Raw genomic sequence first — 7,500 nt, forward strand, 5'->3', positions numbered from 1 at the left:
TATTCAGTACCAAAACGTATGAAAATTCCACGGATTTCGCTAATATGGAATTAATTAATTTATAGACTCCATGGTGTGTTACATAATAAGTCCCCTATGTAGTAATGCAAAGCTATTACTATTGTGGCGGTAAGAGCGGGTTGGCAGAAATTGTAGAACACTGATGTAAATATGTCTTGCCGTATTATGAATCATAATTCTTACATATTAAGTTTAAATCCCGTTCAGCTCACATCTACATTTCAATCTGAGTGAAATAAATTGTAGCCACAATACTCTTTACCTTATAAAAATTGACAATGAACTTAGTAATTAAATATATAACTTGTGTAAGACGTATGCTTCTGGCGAGTAGTGTTTCAATCCTCAATGTCTTGGCTGAAGCGATTCTGCTGCATAAATCCTCCGTGACTTCGGTAAGTCTTCGGTGTGTAAGATGATCCCATTTCTATTTAAGTTTAATTATCATAGAGCAAGAAGTACATAAGATATTTAACTATCAGTTCATTGCTGCTGGGTTCTTTTATACTAGTAGCGCACTAATATGTTTATCAGGTATTTTGAGAATTCGATGAAGAAAAGTTATCTTTTAAATTCCTTATGACGCATGAGCGACTTTCTAAATGCAGTCTTTAAGAAGAAAATGAAGCAGTACTTGCGTTTAGGCAAAAATAAATATTTATTTAGAAACGAATATGTACAGGGTGTCTACAAGGTCTGGGTACATGAAGTAGATAAAATCATAACATAAACAATTAAATATAAGAAATAATAATTTCTTAAAGTATCTGTTAATCCCCATGTACCCAGACTTTGTGGACACCCTGTATATCTGCGCACAAAGATATCTTTGAAAACTTATTTAAAAAAAAACAGTGGTTAAAAATGGGGGATCTATTTTAAAACGGGGGCGCCAGTTTTCATTTATGTTTTATGTAGTGTTTTTGGTACGGAAAGACTTTCAAACTTCGTATACTTATCTATTTTGTGTTATAGAACAGAAAAATATTTTTGTATTCGAATTTATTTCATGTAAAAACATTGTCTTATTTCGATAATTTCTACTAATCACTGACGTCTATTCAGTTGAAAACAGTTAGCGCTGTAACGGTGTATATCGTATTAATCCCCTAACCCTAACTAGACTGTTAACCGTAACCGTAACCCTAAAACTAACCCTAACTCGAGAATCCGAACTCTAAAATTGTTACACACATAGATACGCACAGCGTAATTTATTATATAAACAATATATGCGTATAAATTACGATTAAACCGGATGAAATATGTCACAGGGAATAACATTTTTATGACCGCCCAGCAGTAAACTCTATTCAGCTGAATAGACGTCAGTGATTGGTTGAAATTACAGAAATACGACAACTTTTACATGGAATAACTTGCGAATTCCTTTTTCTTGTTAAGAAGACTAAGAGTAAAAGATGTTTTATATGACACATTCTACCAGTGTCCCAAGTTTCAAAATGTTTCGTTAAGAAAATACTGGCGCCCCCGTTTTAAAATAGATCCAAAATGGGTTTTCATGAGTATAAGATGGTAAAATCAGTACAAGATGGTAGTATTTCTTCGCTGGTTCAGGTTCTCTGTGATTTCAAGATGGAGGCCGCGAGTTATGCAACTGCTTCAACAAATAATTAGTGAATTGAGTAGGTAATTATGAGGTTAGTGTCATATCTGCCTCTACTTTATTGTACCATTAAAGCAGTAATGAATTCAGAAAGTAATGAAAAATTAGTCTGTCTGCAGTCAGGAATTGAACCACAAACATTCGGGACTTCGAAGTTGTTGAAAGCAAGTATCAAATTCGGTTGTTTTTGTACCTGTGCCAACTCGAACGCTCTGTCATTAATTAGTCGTGACTAAATCCTTCAGTCTACACAGGGTTTCATTTTCAGATATGCTTCAGCCCTCGCATGCTTTCGCTTCTGCAGTGTTTGATATCAATTCCATTTTCAACCCATCTGGAATATTTCATTATTTGTTTATTAAAAAGAAGCAAACAAAAGGAATAATACAAAAGGAAAAGAAGAAAAACAAAGAGCGACGAAATTTAAGATTTTTCTTGTCTTTTATTTTCATCTCATTCCAGTGTATAGTAACTTTATATATTTTTTTTTTTTTAATTATTTAACTTATTTCTCCCCTTTCTTTATAATAAGCCATTGTCTTCTTAAAAGTCCATTATCTGATAATAAACATGAAAAATATATATATTTCTATTCTTTTGTAAAATATTTCAATTTTTTTTTTCTCCGGCTACACAGGTCACCCAGATCACGAAATATTGTTTACAGTCAAATGTAAGAATATAGAAGAAAAATAACAAAAAAGGAAAAGAAAAGAAGGAAGGGAAACGAATAGGAAAATGGACGAAAAATGTAGGAATTTTGATGTTTTTGGTAATTTGTTCATTGTGTGTACCTTGATGCTTCCTGAATTTTAAAATAATAGTGAGCTTAAACAATGTTGTGTTAAATATTTATTGCACCCGACGGCTTGAGGATAGCAGAATCGGTAGGAAGACCAGAAAATATGCTATGCAGTAGTACGTAGTCACGTACCTCCATGTTCTGAGTTCAAATCCCACGTAGAGTGATTTCGACTTCTATCCTTCCGGGGTTGGTAAAACAAGGATCAAATTAGAACTGACGATGGTTATTTCAATAAACAATGACTTCTATCAAAATTTGCCTACATGTACCAATGTTCGACATGAAATATTTATAACTTAAATGAGAACAACTACTCTTCTGTTGCTTTTATGATTGTGAAGCCTTCAGTTTGACCTTGGTGTATGAGACGTATGATTAAAGGCATTCCAACTGTGACCACTCCGTTTTATTCTCGGTATGCTGAGTTCAACTTCCTTCAAAATTGATTTTACTCCAGGAAATAAATATCACGTGTGTATGGGATTAGTTCAATCACTTGACGTTTCCTCTTAAAATATGGCGGACGCTGCTATTGTCGTTTAACTACGGTAGTAGTTGAATTATATACTTAAGGTCACCATTTACTCACACGCAGCATCTTCCTGAGCGTGTCACTAATTCAGTTCTTAACCAAATTGAAAACTGTTAACATTTTTGAAGAGGGCTGGCCCCTAGCTATATGTTGGCATAAAAAATTGAGATTTGATCCCGTAGAAAAAAGTTTATAACAAATTTTGTAGCAACGTCATAGGAGAGTATGTAACACCACCAATCAAGTTTAGATCTAAATAACTTGTTTATTTTAAAAGCGAAATATATTTATCTTAGCTTCAATGATAGAAGAAAGCATGAAAAATTTTATAGTTTTGATCCCATGCAACAAAACTTTGTAGCAAAACAGTTGTGACCTAAAATATGAAAAATATAGGTTAAAAAATTGGGTTTAATTATAATTAACTTTTTTTATTAAAAAAAAAACAACTATATTTTAATTAAGCTTAAATGATAGAGCTCAATTCAAGGAATTTCATGGTATCAATCTCATGCAATGAAGTTTTAAAAGAAATAAAGTTGAGTGCTTGTTTCTCAAATTTGAGGGGGATAATATAGTTCTATACCTTTTTATGAATATAGTTCTATAAAGGGACTTTTATATATACCACTGGCGTCATTGAGGTAAGGAAAAAAATTATCAACGACACCGATAATTGACACATTTGACACATTATTAATTAACATAATAGCATAGCCTGGAAAAAACATAGATTACATGGAAAAAATGCAAGCAAAAGAAAAAATAATTTCAACATTATAAACCTGGAAAATTACAGAACAAGTTATTACACTTGGAAAAGTTCAGGACAACTTATTACATCTGGTAAAGTACAGAACAAGAAAATTTTTACTTAAAATATTGCAGCTGAGAATAAAATTTGAGTATTAGAAATTATTTGATTTTGATTTACAAAGTAGCATTATAATTAAAAAAGGTTCCATCATTTTGTTAAAATATTGACACTAGAATACTTTTAAAAAATGAAAGCCAGAAGTACCACTGTTGCTAAAGTTTTATGCAAAGTAGAATAGTATGTATGGTAGGCAAATTCATTATGTAAAAAATAGGCATGGTTCAAGACTAAAAATGTGAAGAATTGGCAATAACTAAAGCAAATTTTACTGCGAATTTGTTGTTATAGATAGATTTTACTGTAATGTATAACTAATTTTTGTATTATTCTATTTATTGTACCAACTAATTAGGGACTACTATTATTTTCTATAACCTATCTTCAAATTCCTGATTATTAATTAATAATTAAGAAAATGAATTTTGCTGAAGTGCAAAACATATTTTGAGTTATTTTTTATTTTAAATAGAAGTAACAAGTAATAACAAATAGAACTAATAACTTATAATAAAATTTTTAGTTTTAAGAAAGGCTAATATTTTCTAAATCTAAATATTTTATTTGAAATGTTATCGTTAGCTGCAATACTTTAAGTAAAAATTTTCTTGTGTACTTTACCAGATGTAATAAGTTGTCCTGAACTTTTCCAAGAGTAATAACTTGTCCTGTAATTTTCCAGGTTTATAATCTTAATATTATTTTTCTTGTAGTAACAAAAGATCATCGTCGTCATCATCATTTCATCATCCTCATCAGTATAATAAAGGCGGAGAGCTGGTAGAATCGTAGCGCGTCTCACAAAATTCTCAGCGGCTCTTCACGCTATGAGTTCAAAACATGCCGAGATTAACTTTGACTATCCTCTTTTCGGGATCGATAAAATATAGTACCATCGAATACTGGGATTGATATATGTAGGGACATATTTCTTGTTTTTACTTTGTTTGGGGTACTTTAATTTCCCAAACAAACATTTGAATATGGCGATCAGTGCAGAATTCACTCATGATAAGCAAATGCAGATCGCTGTGTTAATCAGAATTTTAACAGAGAAAACGACAATCCTTACGCTAATTTGCTAACAATGAGCAAATATTTAGCACGAATCAACTAACAGAGAAGAGGACGACGAGACAAATACGTGACCAAGACAAATGCTTCTCTACCCGACACTTTTACCAAATATCGAGAGAGTAGGAAAGTAACTTATTACTGCTTTTCAAACGAAAGAGAAAATTTTGAAATGCCACCAAGGGAGTATTTGAAGAAACTTTGGTGCAATTTTTAGTTATGTCCTTTCATATTCTGATTTCAAAGCCCACTGAAACCGAGACTTTGATTTTCATTGTTCCGGTTTGATCAAATAAAACATTAATCTTGAACTTTATCAATATAATGTGGTATATCTGTTTCTAAAAATGTAGCCTGATGACACTCGTAGACTGGAGCGTTAGTGTATCGATCTAAATGTCTTTTCTATTTAAATATTGTTCCAGGTAACGAACCGTTTTATTTGAAAAAGCACCTGAGGAAAATATGCATTACAATGGATATTGGTTTCAAATTTGGCACAAGGCCAGCAAGTTCCTGAGACGGGGTAAGTCGATTATCCACCCCAAGAAGGATGAAAAGCAAAGTCGACTTCGATGGAATTTGAACTCAGAACGGACAGACGGGCGAAATGCCGCTAAACAATTCGCTCGGCATGCTAACGATTCTACTAGCTCGCTGCGCTCTCTCATTAGAATGGATATTAACAATTATTGAAACTTTTTCAGTAATAGGTACCGACTCCGTCACTTCCTGCGCCTCCTCCTCCTGCGCCTCCTCCTCCTCCTGCGCCTCCTCCTCCTCCTGCGCCCCCTCCTCCTCCTGCGCCTCCTCCTCCTCCTGCGCCTCCTCCTCCTGCGCCTCCTCCTCCTCCTGCGCCTCCTCCTCCTCCTGCGCCTCCTCCTGCGCCTCCTCCTCCTCGCCTTCTTTCTATTTCTCATACTCCTTTGTTTATGATTCTTTCTCTCTATGTCGTGTGTCTTGGTCGTTTCTTTACTCATTGCCTACCACGAAGCCTAGTATGTGTACCCATCCTGCACCTATTATGTTAACTTTCTTGGTAGCTTTCTTTTAGTCTCTTTCTCTCTCTCTCTGTATATGATGTATAAAGCGCGACTGGAGAAATCAGCCAACCAACCAACCAACCAACCAACCAACCTGCATACATACAGGCTATTATTAAATGGAGATTTATCTGCCTTGACTTTCCAATAACAAATAATATGACTTTAAAATACACATTCTGACATAGAATATTTTGACTCATTCTCATCTTCCAGCATCTTGTTGATTAATGCAGCAAAAACAGCGGGAGCAGCCATTTTGAAATACGGATTATGAAAGATTGGAAGTGACAATTTCAATAAACTGCTGTCTACTGGAAGACAAAGCAAAAATACATAAGAGACAGACAGTCTCTTCAAATATGAATAAAAATGTGCTAAATAGAAATAAAATTCGTTTATTGACTCTTATTTCTACAAGGAGATTCGTCTTTGTCCATCGTAGTGTAGGGAAAATTGATACGAGATGGAAGAAAGTCTCAAACACACTTACATGCGCACGGATTCACACACAGACGCACTAATTTATGCATAAAGCAAATCAGAGATAATGAAATCTATCTATCTATCTATCTATCTATCTGTCTATAGACAGAAAAGGCTGGAGGAGAAGGAAGAGAAGGAAGAAAGAAGAATGGAAGAGAGAAGCAAAAGGAAGAAACCACATGCATTGTGGTACACAGCAGATATAGTTTGGATGTTATGCCCGAGAAATAGAGAAAATAGAGGAAGGTGGTGTATATGAATGTATGTATGTGCGTATACATACATACATACATACATACATATACATGCATGCACACACACATGCATATATGTACCAATCCATCCATTTATCCATACCTAAATGCACACATATATTCATATATTCTTTACTACTCTAGGCAGAAAGCCCGAAATTTTTGGGGAGTGGGCCAGTCGATTAGATTGACCCTAGTACGCAACTGGTACTTTAATTTATCGACCCCGAAAGGATGAAAGACAAAGTCGACCTTGGCGGAATTTGAACTCAGAACGTAAACGTAAACTCATACAGATGAAATACTGCTAAGCATTTCGTCCGGTCTGCTAACGTTTCAGCCTGCTCGCGGCCTTATATATTCATATATACTAATATATATATATATATATATATATAAATGCAATATATATATATATATATATATATATATATATATATATATATATATATATATGCACACTCCGGGAAACTTGGAGTTGCGATGGCGTGAAACCTCATCTAATAAATGAATATACTTTACTTCGTGTATTGGGTCTATCCTTGTGTGATTTCTAAATCAACACGCATATATACATACCTACATAATACTTACATCCATACATATGTACAAACACGCATACATACAAACACATACACATATATGACAAAAAAAAAAGAGAATGGAAAGCAGGAAAAGAATATAAGGTACCTACAATATGAAACTGAGACAAACTGATAGTGTAAGAGAGAAAAATGAAACAGGGGAATATATATATATATATATGTAGTTTTGTGTTATTGTT

The 7,500-nt window shown here is 33.7% G+C and overlaps 2 long non-coding RNA genes across 3 annotated transcripts in view; one reads left to right on the forward strand and one right to left on the reverse strand.

Annotated features, from left to right (window-relative positions):
- The window catches only part of LOC149136200 (uncharacterized), a 7,649-nt gene extending 948 nt beyond the window's left edge, over window positions 1–6,701 (forward strand). The window contains exons 1-3 of one of the 2 annotated variants that reach the window (XR_016241645.1): window positions 1–416; window positions 2,286–2,399; window positions 6,024–6,701. The exon at window positions 1–416 is cut by the window's left edge and continues 927 nt beyond it. This is a non-coding gene — a long non-coding RNA (uncharacterized LOC149136200). Of the gene's footprint in view, window positions 417–2,285; window positions 2,878–6,023 lie in introns of those variants that run through there. The other variant, XR_016241644.1, reaches the window with a different exon arrangement.
- LOC149136201 (uncharacterized) overlaps window positions 439–7,500 on the reverse strand; it is a 34,047-nt gene continuing 26,985 nt past the window's right edge. The window contains exon 3 of the long non-coding RNA XR_016241646.1: window positions 439–2,206. This is a non-coding gene — a long non-coding RNA (uncharacterized LOC149136201). The remainder of the gene's footprint in view (window positions 2,207–7,500) is intronic.

This window comes from Octopus bimaculoides, chromosome 4 (genome assembly GCF_046866305.1).
Source record: "Octopus bimaculoides isolate indiv1 chromosome 4, ASM4686630v1, whole genome shotgun sequence".
Lineage (NCBI taxonomy): Eukaryota > Metazoa > Mollusca > Cephalopoda > Octopoda > Octopodidae > Octopus > Octopus bimaculoides.